Source organism: Hylaeus volcanicus, chromosome 2 (assembly GCF_026283585.1).
Source record: "Hylaeus volcanicus isolate JK05 chromosome 2, UHH_iyHylVolc1.0_haploid, whole genome shotgun sequence".
NCBI lineage: Eukaryota > Metazoa > Arthropoda > Insecta > Hymenoptera > Colletidae > Hylaeus > Hylaeus volcanicus.
This window is the reverse complement of record NC_071977.1, coordinates 6,680,353-6,695,844: the sequence shown is the minus strand read 5'-3', so window position 1 is coordinate 6,695,844 and position 15,492 is coordinate 6,680,353. Positions and strand designations below refer to the sequence as shown.

The window sequence follows — 15,492 nt, the reverse complement described above, 5'->3', positions numbered from 1 at the left end:
TGTCAATACTTGTTTATCGTTTATCAGCTCGCTGGGTATCAGGTATTGAAAATTTGTACAGTAAATGGCGAAAGGTTGTTGATAACGAGGACGATTACATAATTGATTAAAAATAAAAACATATTATAAAATTTGTTCGCATTTAATGTAAAAGAAACATTACTTTCTGGTCCCCCTAATATCAAGCACAGTCGCAAAAGGACTATCCTCTTCGTATAAACGTATGACACAACCTGAGCCGAGCCTGATAGTGCCACACCCGCGCAAAATGAAAATTGACAAATTCCAGAGCGCAAATGGGTTACCTTAACCGTCGTTTCGGCGTGGAGTCATCGGATGACGGGTCGGATGGTCCTGTCCAGCATCGATCGTCCACGACGACCACACAGCAACGATGCGACGTGTCACCGTGAACAGCGTGGATTCTCACTCACACTTCTGTCCCGGCCATTTCTCGTCGTGCAGAAACGGAGCACGCGGACCCGACTGTTATCTGCGGCCTCGTAAACCTACATCGCGTCGAAACGTTCGACGCTATCGTCCACCCACCTCCCCATGTCCTTATCACTGGACAACATTCGCGGTGCACTCACTCGAGAAACCCAAAAAACCTCGGCGCAAGGGAGCCCCCGAACAACTACACACGGTGTCTCGGTCGTCAAAAAGAGCAGGACCTCTCCTCGTGGACAACGCCGCGAGGGGAGACAGAGCAATGACAACGAAAGGACAAGGGAAAGGGAAAGGGAAAGACAGAGGAAAGGGAGCGCCGAAACCGCGACGACAGAGGGGTGAGTTTTTCGGAGTTCGGAGCCACGCGTGAAAAAAACGCTGGAGAAGGTAAAGGGAAGAACGTCCGGCGAAAGACGCGAATCACAAAAGGAAGAGGTGCGCGTCTGCGTCTCCGTCAACAATGTACTCCAGCGCTACTTTTCGAGCGCATAACAATGCACCACGTTGGTGAAACGGGGCTCATGGTTTCTGGATGGGACGTGCCGCGCACTGAACCAGTTGTTCGACCGCGCAGATTCTACGCCCCACCCTAACACCCCCACCTAACCCAGACCTAACCGCGTAGGGACTATGCGATTGCAGATCGTTTCCACCTCCAATGGACAGAGAACGATGGACCTCTAGGAACTGTCCTCCCCACCATTTGCAAAGTCGTTCCACCACCACTGTCGCTCGACCAACAACCTTTTGCTTCGACGCGTTGCGACGACCGACAGGAACCCCCCGCCACTGGCGATCGTGGTTCGACCGGCACCATATACCGGGTGTAATGCAAACCATTTGACTTTGGGACTCCCTCGAGCTTTTCCTTCCAAGCTTTGCTATTCCGAGCAATGATCATTTCGCTAAAAACTTGAATATTTGATATGCAAGATTGTTGAATGCAGCTATAGAATGTAACGTTTCTAAAGCAGTCAAGTGGTACCCCCTTAACCGACGCCATTAAAATTTGTCCGAAGCCCCCATGGACCCTTTTCCACACTCGAAAGATTACATTCGTGATTGGAGTGGCGACCTTTTCCACGCTCGACTAATTTTAAAAAAGCCGAACCTGTTTTCCAGCTACCCTCGAGGTCCTCGAGGACCAACCCAACCCCCGGTCTCAAAGACGACGCGAATGTCTGATTCATGGGGTGTGGTTTCCTTGGAATCCACTTTAACCATAACCGCCATTAATGTCCTCGATCCACGGCAACAAAAGAGACATCTACAATAATTCCAGTGCTGTAAATCCGGGCAAGCAATTGTTTAAATTATTAGTAACATCGTCTTTAAAGGAACGCGAAGTTTATTTTCAAAAGCTATTAGACTCTATTTTGAATTATAAATTAGTTCAGAGATATTGCAACGCGTTCTATTTTTAATGCCGAATCAACCGAGCTAAGAGGAACCGCATCGATCCTCCATTCCACTGGTTTTATTATTCGTGCCATCGCCGATACTGGTGTTTCTTCTTTTTCGTCTCTCTCCCTTTTCGGTCAGACGAAACGCTCTCACGCAGAGCTCGAGCTCGCGAGGGGTTTTGACACTTGGCATAAAATACGAGCCAGTTCTGTGTCATGTCACGAGCCGCGCCTACGTATCCAGTTGTGTTGGATAGCGAGCTATACAATCTGAAATCGTTAAAACGCTCCATCTTGCAATGTGCTTCGATCTTACTCAACGCCTCTCAAATACAAATTATCCTGATGTAGCAGTGAGTATTATCATAAATGAAAAAAAAGGTGGAATATATACTATGAGATCTATTTCAACCCAGAACAAGCCTTTAAATTTAATTCCACAGTCTCAGAGTCCTAGATCAAGTGGAACCTTCACCAAAAATGTGATGTAAGGGTGTGTAAACCTCTGAAGAACGTTCGCGCACTGGGGAATAAAATCGTGGGGGTTAATAGCCAAAACAGTGCTCGTCTAGATCCAAAAAACAATTTGGAGGACGAAAGCAACGTGTCCGTTGGTTCTTAGGGAGTTGCGATTAAGGGAAAGAGGGGATTCACTAAAGAGAAGGGTAGAACGACGATACTGGAGAGCTGCCTGCCGAGGTTACCTCGCGCTTGGGAACCGAATCGATCTCTCGGAGGCAGCCAAAGCCCGGGTTCGACAGTCACTTCCCCTCCTCGTTCACCTTCCTACTCGTTCTACACGCAAACAACCACGGGAGACCAACACTCGTCCACTGCTTCGTAGGTACAGCATAATTTACAAGTGGCGGATCGTGGTGCTTTTTTAAGCGGGGTTTAAACGGCCTTAAAGATTGAAATCCGCGACGTTTGCGTGTCGTGGTGAGTTATGGCTCGAAGAAAGCTTCGAGCCGAGCCAAGCGCCTCAATTTACCGGGATTATGCACCCTCGCGGTGGGAACCAGTGGCTGGTAGAATCCAGAATGTCTGTCTAATCTCCTCTGATAGCTGATCAGCCCTTTCACTCTTTTATTCAATCAACCAAATTAATATTATCGATGGTACATTTAATGTGGTAGAATATTTGTTAGATTATGCAGAACATTAATCAAAACTGGCACAGTCTGACCTCAGACATGTAAAATATTGATAAAATGAAGAGAAGTAAGGTGGGATGAATACAACGACAATGGCCATGCGGAGTTTACCTTCATTTCATGGATTTAAAATGGTTCATGCCACCAGAAACGGGGAATCGATCGTTTTCGCGAGGAAATCCACTAGTCTTGACTTACCCATGATCGTATAGTAAATCAATTCGTACCGAGGGCAGAATCTCAATTTAAGGAGAACGATGGATCGTACTAGAGAATCGCGAAACGCGTTCTTTTTTTTTGTGGAAACTGACACGGAGCTCGCGATTTAGCGGGATTACGCGGTGTTGAGAAGAGACGGTCAAGCGTGAAACGTTAAGACAGAAACACCGAGAGTTGTTATATTTATCGTGATACTCAAACGCCCTTTACGATCTATTAAACACCGCATCAAACATTTCGTGTCGAAACCGCGACAACAGATCTTTTCATAGCCATGTGAATTCCATTGATGTCTTTGGATCAAGAGAGCAAGATTAACGCGCACGATCCACCAAACTGGACAAATGATCGATTAACGAACTACGCGATTAATATTAATATTCACGACTACCGAAGCGCATTTGCATTCCTACGATCCAATCGCTCAGAAAGATCAGTCCTATCACACGATTGAGACGTCAAAACGAATCGAGGATCCAGCGATCAACGGCGAATCGAACAAAAACAAGACGTGAAATATGAACGGGCTGATTTAAGACGCTAGATTATCACCTGGCGAGCACTTATCGTGTAACCAAGCGTACATTAACCGCGGCGTCGGATAGCGTCGAGGGCCGCGGACGAACGCGCTTAATGCGCCTATTCCTATTTAACTTCTCAATTAACATAAGCGCGCGACTTCGTTATTGCCGTCGCACGCAACTCTGGGTTGAGTCGAATGGAAAATACGAGGCTTTCGTCGTGCTTCCTTCTCCCGCACCTGCCGCACAAGTTCGACACCCACCTGTCACTCACATAATGAGCACGTGCCGTTTCTTCGCACTTTCGTCAGAAAATGCCTTCGAATTTTATACACTTTCGCTGTCGACTCGCTCCAACTGACGTTTCACTCTTCTTTTCGATTTCGTGCAGGTCGTGTAACCTTCGTTCTTTCATTACTTACGTAGATCAAATGGAACTCCTATGGAAATACAACGATAAGAAGATTTATCGAATAGAGTAATCAAGTGATTTTGGTGTTTAACTTGGGATAAATGATTAAGGAAGACACAGATTGCTCAAGGTCCTTCCGAATTGCTTCTACCCTCGAAACGTCCACTACCATTTCCACCGTAGGGTTGAACGCAAACTGACTACCTATTTAAGAAAGGATTGCGGTGGAGGTGTTGTCGAAAACGGTCACGGGCTCGCAGGGAATCTGGGGAAACTGAGATCCCTGGCGGAAGAATAGGTGTGACCTTGTAGAAATTCAGTAGAGCACTTCCGTGTTCGAGGAGAAAAAAACGGGGGAAAAAGTTGCGGTCTAAATTGCGGCAATCTTTCCAAGGAAAAGTGAAATCTGGCCGGCGCTTCTTGGTGACACGACCCACTTTCGAAAGAAAAGATGCCACGTGTATCTTTAGCCATTTTAAAAATAAGGGATATCGAAATATCCTACATTCCGCGAAACGCCGTTGCCCAAACTAGAAAATAATTAGTCTATTCGCCCAGGATGGTTTGAACCAAAAGGGAATGTACGATAATAGGACCTAAACCCTTCCAGCTTATGTGAATTGTAAACATTCGAAGTAAAGACAATCGTGTCACTTGGAACGCATAACGTTTACGAGCTATTGCGCGATTCGGTTCGATAGCGACCTATCGTTTCGTGCGTGCGTAATCTGGTCGATTAAACGGTCGTGACTGCGACGGAACAGGTGCTGGAACCAAAGTTATTGTCATTGTAAACCATAACGATGGTAGTGCACAATGCGTCGAACCTCTACGTACACATTCCTCCTTTCTTTGTCCTGTGCTATGCGAAGTCTTCTTACGCGATGAAGTTATAACAGATTTCAACGAGGTCCTCGAAGAGGACCGAAGCTTCTTTAAGAGAATAGAGTTGTTGTCTTATTTTACGCGGGAAACTCGACAGCTACCGATGCATGCAGTTAAATCGGGTTACGATATTCGACCCATTAACGTCGGTTATGAGGCATCGTGTGCTGGAAAACGACGACGTTTGAATATCACGGGGACGTGACGCGGAAAAGCGCGTGTTTCGAACGTAATAATACGTTTCCTCTCTGTTAACTACTAGTAGATCCGAATGACGGAACGTAGGATACGTGAGAAAAAAAGAAAACATTCTCCATATTTTAAACGCAAAAATCTGTCGATGACTTCAGGAAGGACTTGATTCTCGTCGTTTAAGGTAAACGTTGAAATCCTCGACCCCCCAACGAAAGGATAAGTAAACTTAAGTCGTCGACAAACGATTCAACACTCACCGTTCTCGGTCAGCAACAGCCCGATGTTCACCGAACTCTCGTTTGAAGGAACTCGAAGAACTTCGTAGATATGGAAACCGGAAATCCTCTTGGTCGCGAGGAAAAGAGGACGAGTCGCAGAACTGAGCAAAGTTTATGGTATTACTGACGCCGACAGGTCCGGTACAAGTGGCCAGACATAAGGAAAAGTGTCTTCACCTCTCGAATCGAATCGAAATGGGGTGCGGGCATCCCGGCCGCGGTTCCGGGTTCCCGTGGACCCTGCGTCGGCGTCGTTGCACCCTTGCGCGGCCGTCACGGCGCAAATTCATCCCGTCCCCCTTTCCCGACCACCGTCTCCCGATGGACGTCCGCCCTAATCCTCCTCTGTCGCCCCTCTCGCGGTGCCATCCTGCCTCCATTTCCACCACCGTCACTCCATCGCGATCCTGTGTGCGTTACGTGCGTCATGCAGGGCCGTTTCTGTCAACCCTTGGAGCGCACCAAGACACCAAGATCCCTTTCCTGCCTTCGTCGTCTTCCCTCGAGCCGCGGAGTCCCTGAAAAATTCAACTGCTGAAGTTTCCGTTCCTCCGTGAATAATCGCTAGACGTTCGAATAAAAGTTCTCTTGCTCGCGATGGACCAAATATGGCGCGACAAAGCCTGCCTCCGCGGTAGCGATCCAAGCACACAAATATCGATGGCCGCGTTTCGACCGTACAACATGGCGCGCGAGTTATAAACAGCACCGAGCAATTTTCTTGTAACTAAATGAAAAATAAATTCACGACCGACTAATGGTATTCCCTTCGACAGGGCTTCGGCCGGGCCTTCGCGGGGTTTTATGAACGCAAATTACAGAGCCCGATGGCCGCCTCCTGCCAACGCCGACACCCTCGGTGTTTCAGGGCCTTGGTAACTTTTTCAATTTCACGGTCAACGACCCCCGTCCACCCTCTTCCCCTTCTATCCGCGGTTCTGCGATCCGCCGTGCAACGATATTTCTTATCACCATCGACGATCAACGACCCCCTTTACGAATAAACCACAGAGGTGCTGGCGTCGACTAAAAAATACTATCGTTCGAGATGACTCAATCTATTCTACATGGCTGTCAATACCGGCGAAAAGAATAGATATCAAGGAACGCTAAGCTACCTATACCAAAAATATTCTTGGTGGTCTTAAACGCACGTAGCTATAGCTTGCATCGAAATCGGTGTCTCGAGTGGGCGGAAGACGTCTGGCGCGTTTAAAATCGAAATAAAAGAGGGCGAAATTCGATTCCGTCGCGGCAGTGGGGTCGGAAATTCGGCGCGATGCAGTCTGATCGTCCAAGGTAAAAACATTATCGCGGTCAGAATCCCGAAGAAGCATAAAAGAGTTATCTCCTTCGCGACTGGCGTCGTATCCCCGCTTTACTATTTCCTACCGAGCTCACGGAGCCATCGCATTCGCGATCTTGATTGTTCTTCTCTTCCTCGTCTCTGCCTTCCGTCGATTTCCCCATCTCATCGTCCTCATCGTCCATCCCAACGGGAATTCTAGCAATTTCCTCGCGGATATTCCTGTCCACCCTGACGTCCACAAACACCTCTGATAGCAGCGTGTTTAATTAGCAGTCTATGAAAACGAGAGAAAGGGGTGACGTTGAAAGGGGAACGGTCGCGAGAGTGTGATACCACTATCGTCGCCTCGTTCTCATTCATTTCCCAGGAGGATTTCGACACGTCGAGTATCGTAAACCGAGGATTACGCCCTTTTGTTGATTAAACGGTGAAAACTATCTATCGTTGTTGCTACTCTTTTCTCCGGCATTAGAAGGCCTCGGTTCTGGATCTCCTCAATGTTCTCAGCTCTGAAGGACTCTATCTTGCCGCAAGGGTAAGCTTCCCTATCCAGAGGACAAATCAGATTCCAATTAGTCGAGAGGAGAGGAATCATTACCGCAGAGAAACGCTTTCCACCGTGTGCTTCAGGAACAAACGCCAGCAGTTTAACGGGTTAATGAGCGACGATAATTCCCCGTCCTGTGAACGGAACCGTCATAAATCGCCGTGTAAACCTTTTTATCGTTCTCGCCGGTACAAACCGAATATCATTCGCACCCAATATAAAGAGGAGCGTGCTCGAGGAGGAGCAGCGTAAACGAAAATTGAAGCTCGCGGAACGGGCACTTCGATGGTCTCCATGCAACGGTCGGCTTCGATTTATTAATATTCCACCGATCGATATCACCCTCGTCCCTTTGCCTCCGCCCCTACACCGTTGAAGAAGCCCCCGTAAATTCCCAGCGGCGAGATCTAGACGAGAGCCAACAGCGTTGTAGCGACACGAAGAGGTCGTTGCGGTGGTCGTAGGCAGTGGCGTATTATCCTACGTATAGGCAAACAAGACATTATGGAAACCAGTGTCTCAGAGTCAGAGTCTCTGTGTTTCGGAGTCAAAAACGACGGCTGAACTTTCAGAAATTGTTTCCTTCGTATGGGGGCCTCAAATTTCATCTCGCGTTGGGCCCCACAAGGATATAATGCGTCACTGGTCGTAGGCGGAGGCTGAAGTTGGGTCGATTTTGCGTTCGTTTGCCTGCTCTCCACCATGGCCGTGAGCACCGGGGGGGAGGAGAGTTAAGGGTGAAAGCCCCGTAGGGCTGCGTGCACGCCGGAAACCCGGCGAACTCGAGGAAGAGCCAATGATGGCGGCGAGAAGAGAAGGGGGGGGGAGAGATAAAGCGGAAAACGGGGGGATTTATGCCGTTGGCTGTCGTCGGAGGTTGGATTGAGAGCCGCGAAGCATAAATAACGGCACGTCAACCCCTACCGAGGTGGGGGATGCACCGCGGCGGAACGACCAAGCTATCCGGCGAGCTCGAATTCATCAGCGTGGACAAAACAATGGACGGATTCGAGCGGACCCTGGCCATGAATAATTGAACGTTGCGATGAGCTGCGGCTGAGGGGGTGGTAAGCGATCGTTCGATTTCAAGTGTCCTGGAAGGATCGTGTCGAAAGGACGTTCAAGTCGCTCGCGCGAGTTGCACCCTTCTCTAGAATTCTTGTTTATATTTCGTCTATTATTGTGCAAAGTTTCAGATGCAGCGACCCACGGAAAGTGGTAACGACCGAAAATCGTCGATGAACGGCGATAAAAGATGGCGCTGAACAGGTAATCGGAAAAATTTGAAAAATTGATTTGATCGTTATCAAAGAAACTATGGTAATACCTATGATAATAACGTATGGTTTATAACGGACAAGAGAGACTATATTCCACGATTATCTACTCGCGCCCGAGCCGTCCTCGCGGTATACCTTTTTCATAGCTTGTTTAAGATCTCATAAACTACCGCTTACTGAAACTCTAAGTGCTCGAGCCAAACCGAAGGGTGGCATCGGTATGCGACGGCCGAGAAACGGGGAGAATAACCGGGCTCGCTGGACAAAATCACCCCGCATTCTTTCCGTTGTAAAATCCGCTACAAAAATACCCAGGGAAGACATTCGAAAAAATTGTAATTTTCTGAAATTGATTCGTGGCTCTTTCCTTCGTGATTTATGGGGTGCCACGCGTTTTTCTACCTGCACGATGGGAAACGGAGAACGACAGATAGAAAATGTAATAATACGTTTCGGATTGCCAGTCGCCAGGCACCGAATGCTTGTCTGGGCAGGTCCTTAATCCTCAGAGGAGGATCCTCCAATTAACGCGCGACATCGAAAACCACATGGTCGCTACGAGCGAATCCGAGATCCCGGTAATCAATATAATCCTTTATGTCGACGTTGTAGAATTACATTCCTCGTTCCCTGGGACGTCCTATATAATACGGTGTTCCTTCAACAGCACCGCTGTATTTCTTCTGCTTATCCCCGTCGCGTCGGTTCGCTCGCCGTCGCTTCGGTATCATCCTCGTTCCTCCATGTTGGAGAGCGTGGATCCAGTCCGCCCTCGGACATCCTCGTGTCAGGCCAGCTTAATTCATGGCCATCTTAGTTATCTCCACGAGTTTGCCGTGTCTCCTTATTCCAGCCGTCGGCAGAAAAGGAACGGCGCAAAAATCGCGATGGACACGGCTCGGCTTGGCCCGTCTCATAAAGTAACATTAATTGAAAATCTCGTATATTCGCCTCCGCTGCGCGCCAACGCGAGGACAAAGACAGCCTGGAGGAAGATGGCGGAACGGTTTACATACGCTAGATAACACAGTTAACGATCGCGACTGCCATACCCAGGTGAGCCGGGACGCTACGTTCGAAAACGACTACGACTTCCCATCGAGAACGCACGAATCGATCAACGCACCCAGTCAGACGGTTGTAAGAAATTTACGTCCATGGAAAAAGGAAACGCGACGCTTGCGATGGCTGCTTCTTTGAGTGACGATTTAAATCAATCCTACGCTACGAAGCGGGGCGTGAACAAAAATAAGAATTATGACTTTATGGATAGACATATATAGTCAGTCCCATAAATATTTGTGACCTCTGTGTTTAGTGAAAGAATTCTTAGAACTCTTTCGCGAAGGAACTGATACCAAGTACTGTGGTATATTTCATGGTTCCAAAGATGAGGACTTTCTATTGAATGATCATATTTGTAATGTTTGTTTACGCGGCTTATACGCTATCATCGTAAACAAGGCAGCAAAAAGACAGCGTGCATCGCGTTCCAAGTGTAATCTCCGCGAAGTGGCAGCAATCCAGACGAGTAGAAGTAATTCTCGGTCCACCCTCGAGATTCGTTGTTGAACAGAGGGAAAGGGGGCGGAGGTAAGAAGAAAGGGACGGATAAGAAAAATCTCTCATGAATAAGGGATGAGACGAAATCCTGTGTAGTGTCAAAGCCGAAGGAGTCTGAATGACGGACGGAGGCTCGGTTTCGTTGCGCGGTGCCGAGCTTACGGCGCCATTAAAATAAAATAAAGCCTTCCTCTGTCTTCCAGCTCGCACCCGCCGGTGCTCCCTCCGGTTGGTCCACCCTTCCCCGTCCCTGTTTGCTTCGTCCCGCATCCGTTTCATTTTTCTTATTCTCCATTTTGCTCTTCCTTCGTGCGTCGCCCAGGCACCTCAGCCGCGCTCTCTATCCTCCCCAACGCCACCCTCTCGACTTCCTCCTACCATCGGCGTTTTCAGAATGTTGCCAGCGCGGATAGCCAGGGCGTAAACGTAAAATCATTGCCCAGAGTATACGAGCAGAAGAGCCGTCTGCGTGCTCGAGAGGGTCCGCGTCGTTCGTACAGATCACGACGCTTATAATAACACTTAACCACCGACAGCGAATGGCCGCAAGTTGCAACTTCTCTTCTTTGTGTTCCTTCCACGCTTTGTACTCTCTAGCGCCGAGTCTCCAACCCTCGTGATTTCTCTTTGTCTCTTTTGCCTTTTGTCAGGCTTGTTTTCGCCGAGAATCATTCGACGCCATCGCATGCCCGCGTCGATTCTCGCGGTACCGATAAGATCCGACTCGATTCTCCGGGTTTCGAGTGCTACGACACAATGTAAAGTTATCGCCTGCTGGCGCATTGACGTACGAAACGTTACGGCATATTTAAATATTTACTCTCTATAAACACAGAGCGCGGTCGTAAAAATCGCGCAAAATGCCGCGCGGTGTATGGATTGCGAGAACGAGAACGGACGAGGTACGCTTCGATCGAATGTACAGCGAATCCAAGACCAATTAAATCTTCGAGAGGGTCGAACGCACTGAAACGCGGCTGAAAGACGAAGGCGATAACGAGAGACGTAAGCGTGCTCCGTGGCGGAATAGCTTTCATCTTATCAATGTAACAAGAGGACGCGAAAGACGAGCCACAGCGACAGGTCCCCGGCTCGAGAATCTATTTCGTACGGAATGAACGAAACGATTCTATTAGCGATACCATTAACGAGTCGGGTTTATTATGCTTGACGCACGCTTTTATAGTTATAACTCGAGCCAACGTTCATCTTCCCTCCAAAGATTTTACCGTCGCGATAGGGGATGACTGGCACCAATTAGGCCCGATATAGATGTATCCTCGTGATATCTACTTTCCAATTCGTTTAGGGACGGTTTATCGTCCTCGTTGCTCGCGACTTCGCCCTTCTCTCCTCGTGAAATTATTTATAAACGTTCCATTTTAACCCACGTAAAAGCGGCTTCGGAACGAACGATGAAAAACGAGCGGAATCGACTCGTGTCTCCTAAGTGGACCAGAGGAAGTTTGTTCTCCGCCTTTCCGGGCGCAAGCAGGAAATAGGTTCTTCTTGGACCGGCTTCTTTCGAGAAAAGTTAATGTTTACGTATTCGAAGAGGAACAAGGGGTACGAAAACGCTTCGAAAGAAAAACGATCGAACGTCCCGCGGGAACGAGCGCGCGTTTAGTTAGGGCGAGGTTGTTGCGTCACGAAAAGGGAATGGCAGCCTTAACGATCCCACGCAGGGGTGGGATTTGTATGCTTAAGGGCGGGTAACGACTCGGGGGGAACGAACGAGGGGGAAACGAGTAATGTCCTCCGGGTCTGGAGGACGAGAAGCCAGGTCCACGATCACAGAGGGAAAAACTCCGGATATTAGAAACGCACACGCAAACCCGCGGACCACATGCGTTCAATAAGGGTTGTTGCAACCTTCCATTTCCTCTCGTAAATCTTGTCGATCTTCTCGCTCGCGATGGCATTGTACTTGATAAGTCTTGCGGAAGGAGAAACTGAACCGCAACCTTTTACGAGATGTGCTTTTTGCTGCAACGTTGGCAGATCTTGGGGAACGTTTCCACTTCTTTTCTGATAACTTGCCACAATAATAGTACCGGTAGCTACATTTGAGCCGTCCACAAATCGATTAACTCCACATTTTGAAGAATCTTAAATTTAACCGTCAAAGCACTTGGTATAGTCATAACTTTGTATATATATAATAACCTTCCTGAATAATCAAGATTAACACCGTTAAACGACAAATTTTTCAGAGGCCATTTTGATTGCATTTCTCAACTTTTTGTTTTACAGAGTTAATCGATTTGTGCAATGAACAGTTTACTTTTCCGCTCGCTTCAATTAGCCATAGAATTACAAATCCACGTGAGAAACTTACAGCTAACGAACGAAGCATTTCTGTTCTCTGTTCTCCACGCATCCTCCAGCTCGCCTCGCGGCTACCATTGAACACTTGTGAACAGCGAAAGCGCCAGAGATATCTTCGAATCACCGGCATAATAGCGATTCGAGCATTGTTTCACGGAAGTCGATCCGACCGAAGCTCGCTCGTTCAACTGGTCGTTTGATGGGCAATAGACACTCGGTGACCGTTCGACCGGTCATCCAGCCTCTCGGACGACCGCCTCTCCCTCTTCCTGTTAAACGATTATTTTTGTTGTCGTCGTAAATCCTTTTAAACGCGCCACTCTTCTCGATCCGCCGCATACGTCCACACCTAGCCGCGTCTCCCTCGAGAACTATCGTCTCTCCTTGATATCTCACTTAGCCGATCCCGAGGAATCGTTTCGGCGACGGTGACGACTCGTCGTTCGACGACGACGTCTTTCGCGACCAGATACGACCTTACACTAGTTCCATTCGCGAACGTTTCACCTGGACCCGTTTAGGTCTTCCGTGGCTTCGCGGACACGACTGCCTACTCCCTCGGTCGACAAAATCATCGACCCTTCGACGAACCACAGGAAGCTGATTTCACCTGGATTTCTCTCGAGTTTCTACTTTTTGTTAGTATGTTCGACGCGCTCCTGTTTGGACGATGCCCTGCGACTGTTCCTTTGTACTTGACGGGAGCACTCGAAAGAAGATCGAAGGAACATATGTATGTACGTATATTGTATGTATATTCAGGATGCTTCATAAATACCCAATGTGTAATTTCACTGAATCTCAACTACTGTAGGTAGCTCTTAAGCAACCGTCGGCGTCGTGATTGGAAGGACGCAATTAAAGCGGGACGAACGTGTGTACTTATAATCGCTCCATATTGGTACTACTAGCGCCCAAACGAGAGGCACAAATGAGTTAATCAGGATCTTTAATTGTCCAACTGCGTTAGGGGCTACGCGAAACTTTAATTCTCACAGCCACTTGGTTGTCACTGTGGTATTCCCACAAGAATTTTTTTGCGTGGACCTCGGCGTAAGAAGCTTCCATTAGAAGAATCGAATTCCATAGATTGTTCTGTCAACTTTAAGCTTCTGAAACAGTTCTTGAAACGGGATGACGCGTTCTCGAGGTCTACCCGGAAATACTCGAAGGAATCTGTAAGTCTGGCGAGCAGTCGACGGTGAAGTAGGTAGACGAAGGGTTCCCGATGACCTTAATTAGTTTATTGGTAGGGATTACGTTTTGGTCGGCCGGTGAAAAGCTTCGTTTCTTTTTTTCGTTCGGCATCAAAGGCTGCAGGTCGAGGCATTTCCGCATTCCCTTTTGTCGGCTGTTTGGGATTTTCTTGGCGGTCGAGGTGGTTTCACCTCGCTTTCCAACGCAACGAAAAAAATGGCTGGACACAATGGGACGCAGAGGATCGAAGACCACTGACGACGGATTCGAGACGCAAGGGTATCAAATTGTTGAGAATAACGCGATGCATCGATAAGCAACATCGTGTTATTCAATCGCAAAATATTGTACACAATTTCTATTGAATTTATTACACGCATATCTTCTTGTATACAATTTCTGATGAAATATTGTATACAATTTCCATCGCTTTCGTGCAAGGGAAAGCGAGATTGATCTTGGGCTGGAAAGCCACGTGACGACTTAAACAATTTAACACTGGCTACGTACTTGGCGTTTTACAGCGACCACCGTAACAGCCGCAGTATATTTGCACGCGTATTTACGACTGTCCACTCCATTCCGTGGCAAAACTGCTCGCGATCAGGCCTTCACGGAATTTTAAATCGACCCCGCGATATTTGGCAGCAAATAAAATCGACCAAATGCTGATGGAATTGCCGTGGAATAACGTCAACGCTCACCAAATGTTTGAAATATTTACACGACTCGATGGTATTTACCCTGAGCCTCGAGTGTCGCCATCTTCTTTCTGAAGATTCTCTTATGTTCGCAGTTGTTACATAAGGATGCGTCTAGAAGATTTTTCTCTTCTTAATGTGTCGTATGTTTTTACTTAAAAGGCATTATACCTTCGAAAGGAACGATCAGTATTAATTGAGATCGCACGAGGTCGTTTCGTCAATTAATGTTAAGCACTGTAGATTCGGTTGGAGACATTCGAAAGGATGTCCTTCGTTTGGATATAAAAATTCAATCCATTCTACACATTTCTCATTCGAATAAATTGCATTCATTGGCAGAGGCCCGAGTACAGGCTCGATTTAAAGAGACCATAATTCTTTTCGTACAGTATTTACGATTTTCCAGCTCTTTCTCTGATACCTTGAACATTTCTTTACATTTAGCGTTAAAGCAGGAGAAATTTCATCGTCGACGATAAATTCGTAACAAATATCCTTCGAAGCATAGGTTGATTAAGACCACCATGTGCAACCGCGTCGATCGTAAAAGCGTACAAATATTTCAGAGCAAATCGTCCGTGAGAAAAGGAACAACTGAGACCATGTGCGTCCTCACGCCGCCTCTTTTGAGGTTCGTGAAAAAAAAAGCGGGGAAACAGAGAACGACAGAGCATCGTCGACAAAGTGGCTTCTGCAGTAAAATAGTTCGCCACTCCCACAGGGTAGACCGACGCGGGTCCAGTTAAAAAGTTGAAATCCCACCCACTCCACGGTCTCCGGTCGCCATTACAAATAATTCGAAACCAGTTCCCATCGGGGACCAGGAATCGTTCTTGTCGGGTGTGTCGCTCCGTTTTAATGCCCGTCTCGCTCCAACGGAACGCGGTGTCCCTTCGTCGTCGAATAAGAACGTTAAAGCCCCTTATCTGCGGCTCTTGAGAATTCCTCTGTAAAAGGAAACCCGCTCGACCACGACCATCCTGCATAATTGACTCCTGCCATTGCCTTTCTTGTTCCCCGTTTCGTTTCGGAGCAAGTATCCGTGGT

General features: G+C 47.7%; 1 protein-coding gene across 1 annotated transcript in view; it reads right to left on the bottom strand.

The window, feature by feature from the left end:
* Nucleotides 1-5,931, bottom strand: part of LOC128872126 (homeobox protein abdominal-B-like) — a 74,287-nt gene extending 68,356 nt beyond the window's left edge. The window contains exons 1-2 of the mRNA XM_054114504.1: nucleotides 5,695-5,931; nucleotides 5,497-5,618 (exon numbers count right to left, since the gene is read on the bottom strand). The gene's annotated coding sequence lies outside the window, so the exon portion shown is untranslated. The remainder of the gene's footprint in view (nucleotides 1-5,496; nucleotides 5,619-5,694) is intronic.
* Between the last annotated feature and the right edge of the window lie 9,561 nt (nucleotides 5,932-15,492).